Source organism: Myodes glareolus, chromosome 7 (assembly GCF_982192425.1).
Source record: "Myodes glareolus chromosome 7, mMyoGla1.1, whole genome shotgun sequence".
NCBI classification, from domain to species: domain Eukaryota; kingdom Metazoa; phylum Chordata; class Mammalia; order Rodentia; family Cricetidae; genus Myodes; species Myodes glareolus.
The window spans coordinates 68,665,454-68,685,547 of record NC_142032.1 but is presented as its reverse complement, the minus strand read 5'-3'; the positions used below and the strand labels follow the sequence as shown (position 1 = coordinate 68,685,547).

General features: G+C 49.6%; 1 protein-coding gene across 1 annotated transcript in view; it reads left to right on the top strand.

The window, feature by feature from the left end:
• Positions 1 to 1,254: 1,254 nt before the first annotated feature.
• The window catches only part of Ptpre (protein tyrosine phosphatase receptor type E), a 146,819-nt gene continuing 127,979 nt past the window's right edge, over positions 1,255 to 20,094 (top strand). The window contains exon 1 of the mRNA XM_085693249.2: positions 1,255 to 1,527. The gene's annotated coding sequence lies outside the window, so the exon portion shown is untranslated. The remainder of the gene's footprint in view (positions 1,528 to 20,094) is intronic.

The window sequence follows — 20,094 nt, the reverse complement described above, 5'->3', positions numbered from 1 at the left end:
AGAGCAAGGGCTAGGGCTGAAGTGGCAGAAGATGCTAGATGCTAGACACTTGCCCGTGTCTGGAAGGCTGTATGCTTCTGAGTGATGTGCGCATGGATGGTGTTATGACTCTGGAGAAGCCCCCTCAGGAGCAGGAGTGAGTGAGACAGGAATGATAGACAAACCCTTAGCTCCCCGGGGGACAGGTGTGTGGAGAAGAGAAGGAAGGATGAGCTCGTGTTTCCACACCGTGGAAAGGGAAGAGCATTCTTATCACTCTGGAGGGTTCCGCAGCTCTCCGGGCTTTCCGTCTATAGCTCTGTCCCAAACAGACCCCAGCTGACTAAAGCATTGATTGCTGGCTCTCTGAAACTGTCACCATGTAAGCCAGCTTGGCTCTGCAACTCTAGCAGCAATGACCACCCCATGCACCTCTTTCTTGCCATCCATCCAAAGTCAAGAGCAAAGAGATAAACGCATCCTTCCTTGTCTACTATCATAAGCCTGCACTCTAATGCTCCTGAACCCGCAACTCCTGTTCCAAGGAATGACGCTGCCCCACATTGAACTGAGATTTCCTTTATCAAATAGCAACCAAAACAACCACCTACAGACATGCTAGCAGCTCAACCAGGTCTAGATTATTCCCCCTTGAGACTCAGTTCTAGGTTGTGTCAAGTTGGTAGTTCCCTTTATAGTCCAAGCGAAATCACTAAGAAATAAGTTCCCAGATCTGGTCCCTGTACTGTGCGCTGTTCCATTGTGTTTTAATTTTGTTAGACATTTCTTACTAATTGTACACCCTCCAACACCCACCATGGGGCGCCCGCACATTCTTTTCTGGGAGGGAGTATTTGGGACATTTCCCAGTTCTGCCAACTTCTCTGAAGCAGGCTCCTTACTAGATGTCCCAGCCCAGCTTTACCACTTGCAAGATGCAAAGTGCATCCCAGTCCGGTAGCCAGGCTACTTCCTGGTGTCCAGGACTAAGGCTAAACATGAACAGGAAGGGACCCTGAGTTTTTTTTTTTTTCCGGTTGGTCTGAGTGTCATCACCCCTTGGCACCCTCCACGGTACCCTGTGTCCGGGCAGAGGACCAGGAAAGGGGCGCCACAGAGAGCTCACGCGCCTGCGTCCTCGCAGTGAAGAGGCCACAGCCCCAGGAGGGCGGGCGCCCGCGGTGCGCTCCCAGAGCCAGGCACCAGGCGTCGCCGTCGCCCCTCGCAGCGCCAGGGCCCCGCCCCCGCCGTGAAGCAGGAGCCAGAGTCGGAGACCTAGCCCAGCGCTGGAGGCGGCCGGAGCCGGCCAGACAGATCTCCTGCTCTTCTGGAGGACTGCGGGCAGTGGGGCTGCGGGCTGTGGGCTGCGGGCTACGGGAGAACTCGCCAGCGGCGCGGGGACCTCGCTGCCCCCGCACGTCCCCACGACCCTCCCTCGCACCGGCGGGGACAGCGGGCGCCCCGGAGCGGAGCGCGGCGGGCGGGCGCCCGGGAGATGCGGAGTCGCCGCGGCGGCGCGATAGGCGCGACAGCACCGGTCTCTGGGAGGTAAGTGGCGCGGTGTGGGCTGGTGACATTGTGTACCGAGGTGGCCGAGCACCCCGTGCACCTTGAACAGACCAGGACAGCCTGGGCCATTGCCGCGGGAGAAACGGGCAATGTTGCGTTCGAGTCAGGTCCTTGCCACTCTCCTAGTGTGCGGGGTGCCGGCGATTGGAGACCATGCGACCCCGGCCACCTGACTGAGGCGCAGTCCCAACTTGGCTGTCACCTCGGCAGCTCCTCTAATCGCTAAGCGGAGGGCGTGTGTCTGCGGGTGGCGACCGTGTGAGGGTGACAGATACCCAGCGACGTGTGTGAATGCCGTGGAAACGGGAGGGGGTGCCAACCGGTGTGTTGGGGGCTGAGTACCCAGGGCTTGAGACTGGAGTATTTCCAGAAAGTGACTCCAGTTGCGCCAACTCCCGGCGCCCCAGGGGCGCTGCGGGGATGCTGGGGATGCTGGGGCCCAGTCAGTTGGGGATTCAGGGTCACGGTGGGGAAACCTGCAGGTAGCCCAGGTCTCACTTCAGGAATTACAGTCGGTGCGGTGCCTTGAGGAGGTCCTGGAGCCAAAGGCCCGCGGTACCCATCTTGGTGCTTCCCAGGACCATCTGGGGAAGGCTGGGAGACCCACAGGGTGATGAGGCAGAGCCAAGCTCAAGGACTAAGGGCTGAACCTGACCTAAATTCCTTCCAGGCATAAAGTATCTTTCTAGAGAGGTTAGACCATGATGCCTGCAGAATCACATTATTGGTTTATATTGAGTTACGACGACTCTCTGAATGTTGGAACCTCAGAAACTAAAGGAAAGAAATGGGTGGCCTTGACTGTGTCACAGAGTTTGAAGGAAGATCAGCAAATGATGCTCATGTGTTCTAGAAATTGCTGTCTCTGTCCAGTCAGTAATGTCCTTGTACATAAGAGACTTGTGATCCAAGGTGCCCAGACATCTTTCCAACAATGTTTATCTTTTTCTCCCTACAACTTAAAAATTGGTGCTTAAAGTGGAGTTAGGGGATGAGGGATGGTGGGAGTGTCTTTCTAAAACTGGGGCACTAAACCAAGGGGGGCGTGAAACAGTTGCTGGTGCTTGCCAAGGTCCCTCAGCTTTCAGGATATGGACAAAGTGGACAGAACTCCTTTTTGACAATAGATGGACGATGGGGTTTCCCAGTGCAAGTTCAAGGGCCCGGGAAACAAAAGGCCAGGTGTTGGTTTGCCTAAAGTGGAGGCCCACACTGTCAGGGAGAGGAACCTGAAGCCGGGTCCTGGCCTCCTGAATGCCACCTGGGGGCTCAGGTCCTAGTTTCTTAGAGTTAATGTTGTCTGTGACTCATCCTGACCCCCTCAACACAACCCAACAGTTTTCTGGTTTGTATGTTGGTAGCTGTTTGTCTCAGTGAAAGGCCAGGTCGCTGGATAAACTAGATTGGATAATCCAGAACCCCTCAGGCAAATCAGCCCTGAAGGTCAGTGAAGGAGGCGATTTGCTTGGACGCTTCCTGGAGCCCCTGTGGAGTCACAGGTGAGAACAGAGCAGGTCATTGCTTCCAAGGCTGAAAACTCATTTGTTCCTGCTGTGGAGATACAGTTGGCCCAGCAGAGGTCCTGGGTCAGCAGTTCTATCTACCTCCTGCGAGGAAGCCTGGAGGAAGATTTGGAACTCTGTCCTGGAAGTGATCTCTTCAGCCCCAGGCATTCCCGTGTGCAGTTCTTTTAGCCCTGAGGAAGTTCAGGGAGGTATGGGAAGGGTCATGAATCTATCCATTTCAGTTGGTCAAATTAAGCTCGGCACCGTTCCTCAGGTCTCCACCATGGAGGTCATTCATTTATTGAAACCATCCCCCCTGTTGGTTAGGGGCAAATGTATAGGCTGAGGCACCCTCTGTGGTACACCTGATCCTTTCTCCTGGGGTGTCGTGTGCCAAGTCAGAGGTGTAATTTTGTGCCCCCCCCCCAATGCTCTCTTCATCCTTCCTAATACATTAGCTTCCTTTCTGCTTCGGAAAGGGGTGCTGAGCTGGGTCTTATGTTAGGACGGTGCTGTGAGTGCACGCTTGTGTGCACGAGCGTCTCTGTTTCACATAACGGTCTGCTGCAACATACACTGACGTGCATTGGCTCATGGAGAGGGGAGAACAGTCCATATGGGAGCTGCAGGGCCAATTCCTGGGGGGGATGCTGTGCTGAAGAGACCCTATAAGACCTCCCAAGGAGGCAGGCTTGGGAGCGGGAAGGGAACAAGAGCTGCGTGCATTCTCTGCCTTCCCTGAAACATTTTTTCTCGTTTATTCTGTCTGAGTCATACCTGAGGAGGGAGTGTTGGGCCTCTTTAACACCTGAGTGTCACTTGAGAAAGTCCTATGCAATGTAGGTCATCTTTGGTTTGCTGTCTCTAGCAAATGGAGCTGTGGCCTAGTCTCCCTTGAAGGCCACCTGCTACAAGACATGGGGCCTATTGAGCTTCCAGCTCAGTTTGCCCAATTGTCTTAGCCTCCCCCTAACCTCCTTAGACCCTCTGTCCTGGAGTAATCCCTTTTCTTGTGGTTTCTATGGAAGGACACTTGCCCTATTGTAAATTACTTGTTCTAGTCTATTTTAGGTTTCCATTGATTCATTTCAACAGTTCAGCTTCTTCAATAAGGAGTGTGTCTCTGAGACCGTGGACTTTGGGTTCAGACTTGTATTCAAATCTTGACTCTGGTGTGGTCTTGGTTAAATGGCCCAAGTTTAGACCACGCTGCTCCTTCCTCAGGAGTGGACTGCCTGTCTTAACTTTGCACGGGTGCTGAGGTGGCAGTAGAGGATATGTAAAAACTAGAAAACATGTGCTCATCACCCAGGAAGCTAGGTATGTTTTCCTGAAATACCTAATGCTATATATATCATATGTGTTAAAAACCAGTGTGGGACCAGCTCAGTGGGGAAAGTGTTTGCCTGAGTTCGAGCCCAAGAACATACATAAAATGGGCCAAGTGTGGCGGTGCACACTTGTAATCCCAGTTCTGGGGCTTGCTGGTTGGGTAGTCTAACCTATTTGGTGAGCTTCAGGCAAATGAGAGACCCTGTTTCAGAATCAGCAGATTGTATTTGAGAAACAACACTAAAGGTTGTCCTTTGGCCTTCACATACATCACATGTATATCCACCACCCCCATCCACACATATGCACGAAGATTTGAATGAACCAAATCTGGATTAGTGGGTATAGTCTTTCTTTGTGGACTAGTTCAAATCAATATGATGTGACACGCTAGGCAGCTTTAGTTTTTACACGATGAGCTGGATGACCATGTGAAGTTTGCACGAGTTAGGTACTTACTCTCAATGCTTCCATTTCCCTGTGCACCAGAAGGGAATCCATTTTTCAACATGCACCAACATGTGCATGACTCCGGTGTTAGTGATCCGGGAGGCAAAACCACAATTTGCTATGGACATTAGCCTGCGTTTGTGGCCTGAATTAAACCATGCCAGGTGTGAAGTCAGGTAGAAATGAGGCAACCCCAGCACCTAGAGGCAGTGTAGCTCTGAACAAAGCACATGGAATCAGGGCATAAGATCAGTTTTGCAACCATAACATAAAATCTTGAATCTGTGCATGGCCCTCAACACCCTCTGAGCTTAGTTCTTTCCCCCAAAGAACAGGGAGGCTGTGGGGGCATCTCTGGGGCATCTCCGGGGTAGCTCTGGACCTCTCCAGGCTCGTGGGGCTCTAATCAGATTCCCCTGCCCTCCAGATGGCTGGGATTTATAAACCACACCTAAGGTGATAGGTTTATAAGATGTTTCTATTTCTCCCGGAGCGGCAGATGGTGGGGGCCACCGCTAGATGCCGGCTGGGAGAGTTCTCCTTTGGGAATTACCCACCCAGCCAATTTCCTTCTCTTTTCTCAGTTCCTGTTGCTGTTCCCCAAATCTCGCCAGTTGGGGTCCACCCCATCCAGGTGTGCCACACAGGGACTTTTGATGTGGTTCACAGCGTCTGTATTCACTGTACCTGGCTCCCTGCCAGAAATGTGGGTCCCTTTCTTCCAGCTACATAAATAAATGCTTCAAAGGGCTTGGTGAAGCTTATGAAATAAAAACTCTTAGCAATATAATTCAGAAAAACAAATGAATATATGCTTTTATATTGATTCCTAATGAAGGAGGGGCCAGATAAAGTATTTTTAAAGAATGGTCATCTGTTTTGAGATCTCTTTTAAACACAGCTAAGGACACATTTAATCTAGTCTGTCATGGAATTGGTATCAAGTGTTAATAAGAAAAGGGAGTCATTTTTTTCCTCCCCCAAACAGATAGACTCTCCATCAACAGGAACAAAACTGAATTAAAAATTGATTCTTAGCAGCGATGGAAGTCTACCGTGCTGTATTCAGGTGTTTGGGTGTTAGTAGTTTGGGGTGAAGAGAAGAGTGTTGGCTGGATAGTGTGTTTAGGCCTCTGGGTGTGGGCAGCACAGACTCCTATCCCCTAGAAGGTCCAGTGTGGGGATCACAGCTCAGCAATGAGCTCCTGTAGCTCATGTGTGATTCTGTATCTACCTAGGGAAGGCCAGACTGTTACAGGGTGCCTGGGACTCAACCTGGTTTGGCTGTGAAGTGCAGGAACGCACGGGCCAAGGGAAAGGAGCTGGTGGTGCGTGAGCCTGTGCAGGTAGGGTGTAGGAGGCCAAATAGAGAGGGCTGTCCAGCCGTGTCACCCTGCTTGGAACATAGCCACAAATAGAACAGGCATGTCTTTGTTTTCCAGGGGAGATGGCACAAACTCAGGTTCTGGGCTAGCAATTTGAATTGGAATGGTGGGGTCAGAAGGATGTGGTCCTCGGTGTGATCCTGAGTAGGTGTGGTTCTTTTACCTCTCTCTCTCTCTCTCTCTCTCTCTCTCTCTCTCTCTCTCTCTCTCTCACACACACACACACACACACACACAAGTGTACTCACCCACATGTGCACTTGTAGCGGTCAGAGGTTGATTTCTGATGTCCTCGCTCCACCTTCTTTTTAAAGATACTTGTTGATTTTATATCCACATATGAGTATTTTGTCCACATGTTTGGTGTTTGTGTACCACACATAAGTGCCTGATGCCCACTGGGTCAGATTGCCAGGAGCTGGAGTTAAAGGTGTTGTAAGCTGCCAAGTGGGTGCTGGGAACTGAACTCAGGTGTCTACAAGAATAGCAAGTACTTTAAACCACTGAGTCATCTCTCCAGTCCTCTCCCATCTTAATTACTGAACCAAGCCCTCTCAGTGGCCTGGAGCTCACTGTTTTGTCTAGACTGACAGGCTAGTGAGCCCAAGGATGCCCTTGTCTCTCTCTCCCAGTGCTAAGGTTATAGGTACGTGATACCACACTTGGCTTTACATGGGTCTGGAGATCCGAACTCAGGTAGTTATGCTTACAGGGCAAGCACCTGCTGAGCCACCTTTACAGTCCTGTGATTCCAGCATTTAGAATAGAAAATGGACATGGGTATGAAGGTTCTGGTGTGGCAGAGAGCACAGCAGAGACTTAGTTTACGCTTGCAGAAGGAGCCTTGGCCCTTGAACCAAGGGCTTGAGCGCATCCAACACTCTGTCATGTTGTCCTCGGGGCAGGTGTTGGGTTTTTAGTTGAGAAACAGACATAATTTTTGTTAGGATTTGGATCTGTTTGGATGCTTCCAGCTGGACATTAGTCACCATTTGTACTCAGGAGAAAATTAGTTCCGGTGTTTTTTTTTCCCCCCTCTCAACTAGATTTTTGGATTCTTGTTTATGGATGCTTGATTGCAGTTTATTATGATAAGTGGCCTTCAGACTGTGGCACTTTATTTTGTCTTCCACTCCAAGGACCTGGAGTTTCCAAGCTGTGTCTCTCCAGCCAATCTCTAATCAGTTTGCTTTGAAGGCTGTGTGCTCTATGCACACAAGGCCCTGACCTTGACTCAAGGCCAGCAAGCCCAAGTGCTGTGTGGGGAGCAAGACGTCCCCTCCTCCTCCAAGTGGGGCCGCCACAGGTACCTTGTGAAGCCTGACAGCTTTGACTTTCCTTTCTTCTCCAGTTTAAAGAGACCAACCAGTCTCAGAGCCGGACACACTCCTATCTGCACGATTTGATGCCCCGCCTGAAGGTTTCCCTCCTGTCTGTCTGAAATCCCTACCACAGGAACCAGCTTTTAGTTCTGTCTTGAGATTTCCTAACAGGTGGGTGTCCACCCATAGGGAGGACCATGTCTCCCTCAAGGATGCTGATCATTGCATCTTGGAGGCAGCCCACATCCCTGTGGGTGGAGGAGAGCACCTGGAAGCAGACAAGGGCTCTGATCAGGATTGGAGGACACCAGCGGCCAGTTTTTGTTTTTGTTTTTTTTTTCTTGTGGCACAGTGTCTCACAACTAGCATGGCTCTAGCAGCTTTATATCAGTCACGTGTTCCAGAACACACTGCGGGCCACAGGCTAGTTGATTTGAAGGGGGAAAGGGATGGGTCTTTAGAAGCGGGAAAGCCTCTAGCTTCTTTTATGGATGAAGTGCCCCCTTCTACAGAATGCCCTGGACTGCTTTCCAGATTCGCTAGAGACTCATGGGAACCCCTGGGGTGGGGGAAGCCTCGGGTCTAACTGAGAGTACTTCTTATCTAAGTTCCTCTCCAATCTCCCTTCATCCTAATCATCTACAAACAGGGAGGAGCCAGAAGGGACTGAGGGAGAAGAAAGAAAGCGGGAAGTAATTGAGCTAGGCAATGAAGGAGTAAGCTAGATTCTCAGAGGACCATGCTTCTGTCTCCCACTCCTGATAGCCAGGAGGACTCAGATCTGCACATGTCCTTTCAAGTGGGGATGTGGAGTCTTCTATCTTGGGCACACCCAAGCAGAAGATAAGAATCAGGCAGGCCGGCTTGAGAGAGTTTAGAAAACATGGTGGCACATGGTTGCATCAGCCATAGAATTCAGGCCCAAACACCTTGGTTCTCTGAAGTAGAAGTTCTTTTCCAGTTACAGAGGAGGCAGTCAGTGTAAATTAATAAACAGCCAGAAAGTATATATCTTTTCTGTTGCATTCAAGGATATACATAAACTCAGTCTGGGCCAGGAAATTGTTGCTTTAGGGTACTTTTAAAAAATGAATACACAGCTTACAAATGTTCTCCCAAAGAGAATAAAACATTTAGCTTCATAGATAAACAAAACTCCTCCAACAGCCCTGCGTGGACTGTGAAGTTCACTGATAAAAAACGAAAACAATAACAGCAACAAAAGAACTCCTTGGTTTCCAACCACGTCATCCTGCACTGTCACAAGTCATAGAAATCCTCGTGCCTGAGCCCAGTCCTCGGTGAGCGGTTTGGGGGGACCTGAAAGCAGCCTTCATGGGCAGCAGACACTGGAGTGATGGATGGGGGCTGCTGTGAGATGCACCCGTGACCCTGCCCTTACCTTCCAGCTGCTGTTGACTTAGCGTTCTTTGCTGAGCTCCTAGTGGCTCTCAACCAAGTGCATCAGTACTTCAATACATTTCTCTTTGCCCACACAGCAGGCTTCAACACAGCGGTCCTCTGTTGGTGGTGTTATCAGCCTGCTCATTTAAATTTCTTTGAGCAAAGCCCCGACTTGGGCGCAAATGTAATATGAAAGTACAAGAGTGGGAAAGTTAATAATCTTGTTCTGTGTTGAGCCGAGTTAGGCCTGTTCTTAGCAAGCTAGAAATATTTCAAAGGCTCTTTCTGAGTTTTCCCCAAATCCTAGCAGCGTTTGAGAGCCTGCAAGAAGAGGCAAATGGAATGCTTAAATCTCTATCGAACACTTAGACGATACGCACTCTGTGCTTAACACTGAAGTTATGACCGTGCCTGCCCGCTGGATGCCCCAGCTCCACAGGGGCACAGAAGCTGCCACCCCGAGGGAGGGCTGCAGGTGATCAGATGCAGAGGTGGGGCGGAGCAGGTGGAATGGACTTGTGGGCTGGGAACTGGAAGGGCTTCATTAAGGAGGACAGGCTTGGGTGTGGATGTTTTCTTGGCAGTCAACAGTACTGAAATATTTCAGACAGAGAGGCTTCTGTATGCTTGTCCAGCAGTGGGAAGTGGTTTCTCCTGCCTGGGGAACAGCAGGTGTCTAGATGCAGCTGGAGAAGGGTCAGTGAGGAAAGCATAGGAACCACGGTGCTTTGGGGCTCAGCATTCACGGGGTCACCAGCTGAGTGTCTGGAGCTGCCTGAGGGACCAATGACCCTCTTGGGGATTCTGAAGCATGCTGCCGATTCCACTGTAGGAAAAAATTGTTTGTGGATCACTTTCATAGGTTCAAGAGTCTTGAGTCACCTCTTCCTCATCATGAAATCTGTGGATTTGGAGCTAGGTTGATGGCTCAGTAGGTAAAGCACTGGTCTGCATGACTTTAAATGTTGAGTATGGTGGCCCATGCTTGTGACGTGGCTGGAGACTAAGGAAAGATCTGGCTATGGTGTGACCCGGAGCAGAGGTTAGTGTGGGGAAACTGAGGCCACGGGGTGAGTTCTTAGACTATTTTATCACATCGGTCAAGAGGCGCTTCAAGAACAAAGGCCCAGAGTTTCTGGCTGGGGTGACCAGGTGTTTCTGGAGCAGATACTGGCTCAAAGACCAAGGATGAGGCCAGGCTGTGGGGAATGTGGGGTGCACAGTGTGAGCCCTTGACTCTCCTGGGTAGGGGTTGGGTCTGTCCAATAGAAGCAAAGAGCCTTTTACAGAAAACTGCTTTTCTGTGCTAAGCTGTTCATCTCCTTACAGCTCAGCAGAAGCTGTCACATCAGGGATATATGCTCCCTAGGGTCAGAATGTCATCTGCTCCCACAACCAAAGCTGCTATGAGTAGCTTTATGCGGTCTCTAGTGGTAAGCTTCGACCTCCTTGAGAGACAAAGCTTACGTTTTCGTTCATCCTGGAGTCCACGACTTTCATCCAAGGACCTCAGCCTATCCAGGAGCCCACATTTTCAGTTTCCTTTGAAACTGGGGAAAATCTGTGTAGAAACCATGAAAGTTCTGGAAGAGGGAGGAACGAGACCTTGGGAAAAGGCTTGAAGGTGGCGCTGTTCCCGAAGCCAAGGCCGTGAGAGTGTCACAGTGCTCATAAAATCCTGGCTGATCTCACCTTGCAGGATGAGGAAAGGGGCACAATCCCAGCAAGAGCAAGGAAGGAGCCCCCAGGCGAGGTCTGACCTGTGGAGCGTCGAGTGTCTGGTTCCCAAGAGTGAAGAACTGATTGGACAGCGAACCGCAGGCTTTGGTGACCTGCTGTCTGTCTGCAGAAGGGAAGCTCTCTGGATGGCTCCTGGTCCAAAGGCATGGTGGTCAGCAGCAAAGTCGCTAGACTAAGTTTCAGTTCCTGTTCTGCCAGTCCATCCTGACCCAGGTACCCACCCAACCACACAGGGCAGTGTCTAGGTATGAAAGACAGACATGGCCGGGTGTCTCTGCATATGAGTTTGAACATACCGCATGTTGATGAAGCATTTTTACCAAGTACCAAGAGAAAAAAAAGAACCACTCCATCCTAGTCTTTTTCTCGGAAACTTTCCTCGTGTGTTTTTACATCACCAGAAATAGATTTTTCTGTGTGAATCTTTCTGTTTGCCAACAGCAGAAGTCACCTCCTGCCTTCCTCGGCTGAGGACGCAGTGTGCTTCCTCTTCCTGTTTAGAGATGGGGCCTGTCAGCAGGCAGTTAAGTAAAGTAAGCCTTACCTGGAGCCCCAAGACTCACTTCAGGGATCAGGGGGTTCAGTGTCTCTTTCTCATTCTGAGCTGGACAGACTGATCCCTCATTCCCCCTTCCTGGGCCTGAAGCCCGGTCCCTGCTGCTGGGCCCCAGACAATGTGTCCAGTTGAGCAAAACCAAGGTCCACCCTTGAGCAGGACCTGAAGAAGAGGAGCATCTGTCTCCTGCTCCGTAGTCACCCTCTGTCTGCTCTGCTGGGCCTCAGTAATCCACCCAGTAAACTGCTTCCAGGAGGAGTTTCAGCAGCAGCCCGGGGACATGTCTCATGCACGGTGTGCTTTGTTTAGCAAATGATTTATTGCTTGTTTTATTCAAATGCACATCATGAATGGATGGGATTGTGCCGGGCAAAGATCAATGACATAGATTCTGGCTACTTTGCTTAGCCTCGGCTTCTTTTTTCATTTTCAGGATAGCAAGGATTGTTAGCGACTAAAGGTTGGTGTTCTTTCCTTGGTGGCTTGGGATCTGGGAAGCTGGAGCAGGAAGGCTCAGTTTACCAACAGGGTTTTAACCTGGCAGGTGAAGAGGGTAGCCATGCCAGGGATAAGAGCTCTGAGCTGCTTGCTAGAATGATGTTAGGTAAAATGTTCCAATGTAGGGGGCTTAGAAAGTACATTGACAGAGGAGGAACTGGTTGCTAGTACCTAGGGTAGAATGTAATGGTTAACGCTTGAGACTCCCTTAGAAGAGCTTCAGGTCCCACTGCAAAGAGGGACTTCAGGCTTGTGATTCTGCCTCTCGGTGAAAACTGCTGGAGTCTCACTTAAGGTTCAGTCTGTTGGTTCCTTTCTTCACCCTCAAAGCCAGGTTTCCCAGAGAGCTGGTAGCGACGTAACTGTCCACATAGGCAAGTATGAACAGTCACCGCCCCCATACACTACCAAAGCTAGAATCTGGGGGAGCGTAGGAATGAACCCCAACTCTGACTAAGGGAGGCCCAGCACAGAGTACCATATGGAAAGGCCTGTCCCTGAGAACAGCAGGCAGCCTTCTTCTCTCTTGGGGCCTCAGCAGGGATGTGTGGGATTTTACCTTACCTGCTGATAGGAGAAGGGCCCCATGCACACCTGCATTAGAACTCACCTTGCACAGTGAAGAACCGGTCCAGAAAATCATTGTCTTCAAATAGAAAAGGAAAGACTGGCTCCCTTTATCTTCTCAGTCACCTCCTTCAGATGTCCTAACACAGTAAGAACCTCACTTTCTGCACAAGCCTTTCCAGTTTGCGGTCAAAGGATGTCACCGCCTACATTTTGCTTTGGCCGTCAGGCATTTGAGAAGTTTGTCCAACAGTCTCATCTCTCCAATTAGAGCCAGAGTCTGTCGCCAGCTTTGTGTCAGAGCAGCAAGGCGTGTGAGAGGTGAAACACAACAGAGTTCCCTCAAGGTCAGGATCAGGCTCACTCACTGGCTGAGGGAGCTGAGGGCTCAGGAACAGCCGGGCCCAGGCCCAGAGAGTGCCATCCCTGTGCCTCTCACCTCAGCCATTGGTGCCACACAGTGTCTCCAGCAGTCCCTCCTCCAGACCACCCTGTAGAAGGAGATCGTGTATCCCAACAGGGTCAACCTAGAATTGAATCTAGACTGACAGACACCCCACCGAGAGTTTCCTTGCTCTGAAAGACTGTGCTGGGATGGTGGGTCTTTTTCTAAATTTCCTCTACGTGCATGGCTGGCTAACGGATACTTTTCTAGCCTTGAGTTCGCGTGTTCTCCTTGGGGTTAGGGATGGAATCGGCCCCATTCAAACCATGTGGTTGACATATTGGTGAACCTTCAGGGGCTGTCCTCAAACCGTAGCGCTGGGATGAGAGCAGATGACTCCCTCGGGACCCCCCCCCCCCACCTTCTGCATTCTCCTCAGTTGGTGTGGTTCATTGACAGGGTGGGAGAGGGCACAGAGAACTGCCCTCCGACCCGGGGGAACTGAACTCAGGTCTCTGGAGACAGGAGTGTGAGCAGCAGGCCTGTATCCTCCCCCTCCCTCCCCCCTTCCCCCCCTACAGTGCCCCATGAGCACCTGTGTAGTGATTTAATGTCATTTAAAAATCCAGACTGTGAGAGGTTGTTGGGTTGTCCTTTAGAGCCTCCAGGGTGTTTTCAGAGCCCCACTCCCTTGTACTCACTGTGGCTTTTTACAGGAAGGACAGAAGTTACAGACCTTACCAAGCTTCCTCAAGAATCTCAGCATGTGGCCAGGGCCAGAACTCTAGGGCCTCTGAAGAGTCCCAAGAATGAGGCCAGGCTCGTCCACTATAGAGGAGGGCAGGAGGGTAGCCAGGAGGATGTGTGGGTGCAGCTGCGGAACCCAGAAAGATGTGCATTCTGCACAAGCCCAAAGTGCCATCTGTTTGAGCGCCTCTGCCCCGTCAAGAAAGCACCCGAGGGAAGCAGCGGGATAGAATGGACCAGGGCACATTGTCTGTGGTGTGGCCAGGTCTGGTCTCAAGGTTACTCCTTTAAAGAAAACAGACTGTGCAGGACTGAGCGAAGACACGCTGCCTGGTGCAACACTGCCAGCCCTCTCGTTCCTGCAGAGCCTCTTGCTCGTCTTGTTCTCTTTGCTGCACCTCCAGATAGACAAACACCACTATTCTGACTGTCCTCACCCAAGGACCCTCCATGTGGAATCCAGCTCCCACATCTATCTGCCCTCTGGGATGCCATGAAGGCCTGTCCCTTAAGGGGCTAACCCTGTGGAGCTCCACCGGGCTCTGCAACCCCTGTGGGAAGGGGTCTGGGACACACAGTTGGCTATGCTGAGGCCCTGGGCCATCCACACGGACCTGAAGACCTCTTTCCAGAAGCCCTGGTTTCTTTATCCAGGTGTTGCTGAAGTTATGGTGCTTGTTAGGGGCCATCGTCTATTTTAGCCAGTTTGGTTGGGCAGTTGCCCCTATTCTGCCCTAGACCACCTCTGCCATACATGATAAGACTGTCTTGGGTGTGCTTTTAAAGAGCTCCCGTTTGCTGTGGGAGAGCCATATTCCTGCTCACTGTTTCACTCTGTAAAGGAGACCAAAGCACCAGGCCCAGGCAGGTGCCAGCATCACAGACAACGCTTCTCAGGGGGTGGGTTCCCCCACAGCCACTTGCCCTGGCTCCCTTCCCTCCCCACCCACTCCCCACACTGTGCCAGCTCTGTTTGTTCCACTCAGAACCTTGCAGCCAGGGCTGCTTAGCCTCTGGCTGAGGACACTGGAGTTGGCCAAGTGAATGTGCTGACCTGGAGCCAGCAGCTCCATGGGCAGCTGTAGCTGCCTAGAGCCTTTGGTGGCTTTTCCCTTCCACATTCCTGCCCCGGGGCAGAGAGGCCTGGAGAGCGGATCCTTGAGCCCGCATGGAATGGCATGTCATTCTTTTGCCATGAGTAATAGTTAAAGCCCCCAAATGCCTAATGTTTTCTCTTTGTTGTTGTTCAGTGTTAGGGATGGCCTCACCCTGTGAGGAGGGCACAGCGGGTGGCCTTTCTGGAACTGGGCACCACCTAGGAGCACAGGGCAAGGGCATGGTGGAGACCCCCTGACTTAGGCCTCAGCAAGCAAGGCTGTCTTTACTTCTCACTGCTAGGAGTCCTGGGGAATTCCTATGACAGAATGCTAATCAGTTCCTGACCTGAAAACCACTTAGAATTAGTTTTAGGGATTTATAGAGGGTTTTGCTATGAGAAAAATCTTATCAAAGTAACCTTTGTGTTAGATGCTGTGTGCATGAGTGTGTGTGTGAATATGCTCATGCATGAGCGCATGTGGAGGTCAGAGGACAACCTCAGATTTTTATTTTCTTTTTTGAGACAGGATGTCTCAGTTGGCCCAGAATTCCCTGCTTTGTTCAGGCTGGCTGGCCAGCGAAGTCCCAGGATCCTCTTGTCTCCTCTTCCAGCACTGGCTTTATAAGCATAGTCCACCACTCCTGGGTGGTGAAATATGATCTGCGGCTTATGCTCAGGTTTCCATGCTCATGTGGCAAACACTTCCATGTCCCCAGTCCCTCCATCTGCCTTTCACAGAGGGCCCGTATCATACACAACTTACGCTTCATTTTCTCTGCCAGGATCTCAGTTCAATCCAGAATTTGAGGTTAACATTCAGAAGGGATCCCAATCCCTTGCCTTTGTTTTCCGATGCCCAATTTCTGGTGAGCCTCCCACAGGATCAAAATGTATCCAGCCGTGATGTTAGTGTTGGTACAGTGTGGGGTCTGGTTCTAGGTGGGGACGTCCGTGTAGAAAGGTTACCCTGGAAAATACTTATAATGCTCACAAGGCACTTTCGGGTGGAGTTTAAACACTGTGTCAAGATGCATGAAAATAAAATTAGCCACGGTGTCAGGCAGAAGATGTCTCAGGGAAAGTGAGCGTCTGTACAAATTAAAAGAGCATGTGAGGACAGCCTTTTGGCTTTGTTTATCTGGTCTGTGGCGATGGTTATAAGGCTGTGGACATGACTGTTTTCAGTAAGAAGGCTGGGGAAGGAGGGTAAGATGATAGTGAGACAGGAGATAAGGGCTGGAGAAAGGCCCAGTGGCCAAAGTGCTTGCTCTGCAAACATGAAGACCTCAGTTCAAATCCCCGTCACCCATGTAAGAAGCCAGGCATGATGACATGTGTCTGTAACCCCAGAGTTGGGAGGACCTCTGAGTCTTGATTCAGTTTTTCTAGCCTAATTGGAAAGGTCCTGGTTTTGTGAGAGACCCTTTCTCCCAAACATAAAGGGGAGGCCCAGCAGGATAGCTCAGTGGGGAAAGGTGTGTCTTAGTCACTATTCAAATGCTGTGAAGAGATACTAAGAACAAGAAAATTTATCAAAGAAAGCGTCTAATTGGGGGCTGGCTTCCAGTTTTAGAAAGTTAGTCCATCGTGGTGGGAAGCATGGGAGCAGGCAGGCGTATTGCTGGAGCAGTAGCTGAGCTCTTATGCCTAATCCACAAGCATGAGGTAGAAAGAAAAACTGTGCCTGACTTTGGAAGTCTCAAGGTCCACCCCAGGGACATACTTCCCCCAATAAGGCCACACTTCTTAATCTTTTCTAAAATGTCTTCCAGCTAGAGACTAAGCATTCAAACATATGAGTCCATCAGGGCCATTTTCATTCAACCCAAAAGGTATTTAATGCCAAACCTGGTGATCTTAGCTGCTGTTGGCTCTGCACAGGAACCTTTATTGGACTCCTGCATGGAGTCAAACTTGCAGAATCACTCTAGGTCTTGATGACTGTCCTGGTTGTTAGCCCTGATCAACTTGACATAAGCTAGCATCATCTGGAAGAGGACCCTCAATTGATAAAAATGCCTCTTATCAAGTTGCCTATGGCAAGTATGTAGGGCATTTTCTTGATTAATGACTGATGTGGGAGGGCCTAGATCACTGAGTGAGGTACCACCCTTGGGTAGGTAGTCCTGGGTAGTATAAGAAAGCAGGCTTACCTCGACTAAAGAATGGATAAGGGAAATGTGGTACATTTACACAATGAAGTACTACACACAGTAGAAAAAAATAACAACATCTTGAAATTTGCAGGCAAATGGATGGAGCTAGAAAACATCATATTAGGTAATGTAACTCAGGTCCAGAAAGACAATTATCATACGTACTCACTCATAAGTGGTTTTTAAACATAAAGCAAAGAAAACCAGCCTACAAATCACAATCCTAGAGAACCTAGACAACAATGAGGACCCTAAGAGAGACATACATAGATTTAATCTACATGGGAAGTAGAAAAAGACAAGATCTCCTGAGTAAATTGGGAGCATGGGGACCTTGGGAGAGGGTTGAAGGGGAGGGCAGTGGTAGGGAGGGGAGCAGAGAAAAATATAGAGCTCAATAAAATCAATAAAAAAATAATAATTTTAAAAAAGAAAGCAGACTGAGCAAGCCATGAGGAACAAGCCAGTAAGCAGCATTTCTCCATGGTCTTTGCTTCAGTTCCTGTCTCTAGGGTCCTGCCTTGAGTTCCTGCCCTGACTTCCTTTCACAATGAACTATAAACTGTAAGTTAAAATAGACCCTTTCCTCCTCAAGTTAACTTTGGGCATCATGTTTTATTGCAGCAAAGAAAATCTAACCAAGACAATGATGAACATCTGCCTTCCTCCCAGAGAGCAGGATCCATGAGAAAGCAAAGAGAAACCACCATGTCTTTAGGATCTAGTCTCTTAAGTCATGTCCTGCCATTTCTGTGATATGCTCATGGTGACTCAAGTTAGCCATATTCTTGCATAGAAGCACAGCCAGGCCCTTTCCAAAGAATAGATATTGACCAGGACTCCTTATGTTAAATCTTGGCAACACATGGCCAAGTGTGACTTTGGTTAACTCCGTGAGAACAGAAACTTGACAAGGCTGCTGGAAAGTTCTCAGAATCAACAGTGAAGCTGGAGAACAAAGCTCAGAGAATGAGCAGAAGTTCAAGAAACCAGAAGCTCCTGCTTCGGTCAAGGTCAGGCCACGGGCAGCTTCTAATAAGGATGTGGCCTGTAGTCTTCAGCCTCTGAGGCCAGCAGACCTTTGTCTTGTATCTCTTGAAATAATCGTAGAGCCTCCCGGAACCTTCATGTCTACTAGGGTAGGACATATGTGTTGTGTCACCTACTTGGATGTCAGGCTCATGGAGGATCCAAGAGGACATGGAGACCCCTAGTCTGGGAAGTAAGCATTTTGGATCACCCTTGGTACAGGTGGCGATCTCTTCCTGTAACTGGAGGGGAGTTCAGGCTGCTGAGCACTGCCCACAGAAGAGAATGCCTCGCGATGTCTGCTCTGCTCTGAGCTTCAATGTTCTTCCAGCTACACTCTAGCCTCTGCTAGGGTATATTATATATATAATATGTGTATTATATATAATATTGCATGGCACCTTATGTGCACTGACATGGCATACCCTTTAGAGGTGGTAGATAACCCTGCTGTAAAGGAGCTAATCCTTTTAGGGAACAAATACTCTTCAACCATTTTTCTTTTAAAGATTAAAATTCTGTGAAACAATTTTTCTCAAGGCAGAATAAGGAAGCTTTGCATTTCTTCTTTTCGTTTACAGTAAGGAACTCAAGTGCACAGTATCAGTTTGCCACAGTCAGTCCATGCTGAGAGACAGGAAAAAAATGCTTCCCTTTTCTTTTTCCTAGTGAGTAAGTGCCTCTAGGAAGAAAGTAGGGGCTGTTAACAACAATTTTTAAAGGGTTCTGGTTTATTTTACCTACAAGGCCGTTTAAATATGGGTTCCATTAAGAGCTAAGCATAGGCACCCAGGAATGAGGAAGAGGCAGCTGTCTTACACATGGTGAGACACATTTGAACAGTCTCCTTTTTCTTTTTTTCAGAGCCCTCCAATCATACGTGGCAGAGATAGAAATCTTTTTCTCTCCTGAAATTGCGTTCACCTTTCCCAGGAGAGGATGTGGCTGAGAGTTTGAGATGCTATACTCATGGGGGACTAGACACAGACTCTGTGGGTCTGGAATAGTCCCAAGGCTACCACAAAAGGCAGGCTAGCAGGTGAAGGACTGGACAGGAACATGGGCTGGGAGGCTTCTGTCATTGTCCAAGGAGGCAGGGAGGAGGGGGAGGGCTGAGAGAGGGAGAGAGGAAGAGAGGAGTAAGGAGAGGGGTAGGGGAAAGGGGGTAACTCTGGGGCCACAAGTAACCACGCCAGACCATACAGTAGTGGAGCAAGCCCACCGTCTCATACCTATTAAAGGAAGTGGAGCCTTGGGAGCCCTGCAGCATATTTCTTGATGAGTCTCATTTTGTGTTTCGTTCTCTGGCACCTAAACACACAGTTGTCACAGGCTGGCATTAGATGAAATATTGGCTAGTGTTTTCTGGAGACGGACATTTCAAAATGACCGGAACATACTCATTGTAGCAAGGTGCCCCTACCCACCAGGGGACCAATGGATTATCCAGTGGCATAGTAACAGTTTCTTATATTTATTTAAATGCATGTGAGACCAGCCCATTTGATGCACAACAGAATGGACTGTTTGAAGCTCATTAAGTTGGAACCGAGGGTTATATACCTGGGAATCAATGTCAAATTCAGTAGCATCCTAACCCGGCTGTCTTGAGAGACTTGAAGTTCACACTGATGGAAAGGCATTGCAGGGGCACCCTGGGGTCCCACACAGTGTTTATTCCATTTTCTGTCATCATGATCATGTTTCAGAGGTATCTACATCTTGCAATTAAACACATGCTAGAGAAAAACACAGACTATCACGCTTGGGGGTGGGTTACCTCAGTCATCTCTCTCCGAATGCAGGTTATTGACTGCAGGGCAAGCAGAGAGTAAGTCACTTCCTGTATTGATTAAACTTTTAAGAGAGAAATCGTCTCTCTTCCCCCAGTGCGCTGCAGAGGTCTCCTGACCTTCTGCTACGGTTGCCTATGCTTATCTAAAACTTTCTTTTCACATGGCTTTCTCCGGGGTTTACACTGCGTTTAGACGTTAAGCACAAAGAGTTTGGCTAAGATAGCGGGCGCCCCTTTCAAACCTGCTGGAGAAGGCTGACTTGGAGTGGCCTTCACCTGACTGGCTCTTGCTCGTCTTCATCTCCTGCATATGGCAGGCTTCAGATGCCCCATTCAGGCACGCTCCAGAGCCGATTGGAGTGATCCACAGTCCTTCAAACCTCACTGTTTGCTTTCTGTCACTTATCTATTCAAGCTATCTCACACGCATCTGAGCAAACCTTCACATCCCTTTAGCTGCTGAGTCGTGATTTGTTTATCTAGCCGTCTTCCGGGCCCTGGTTCCAGGCCTGCACCATCTCACAGTAAATCTTGGCTATTGACAGGCCTGTGTCTGTTTCTTTGCGGCTTAAAATT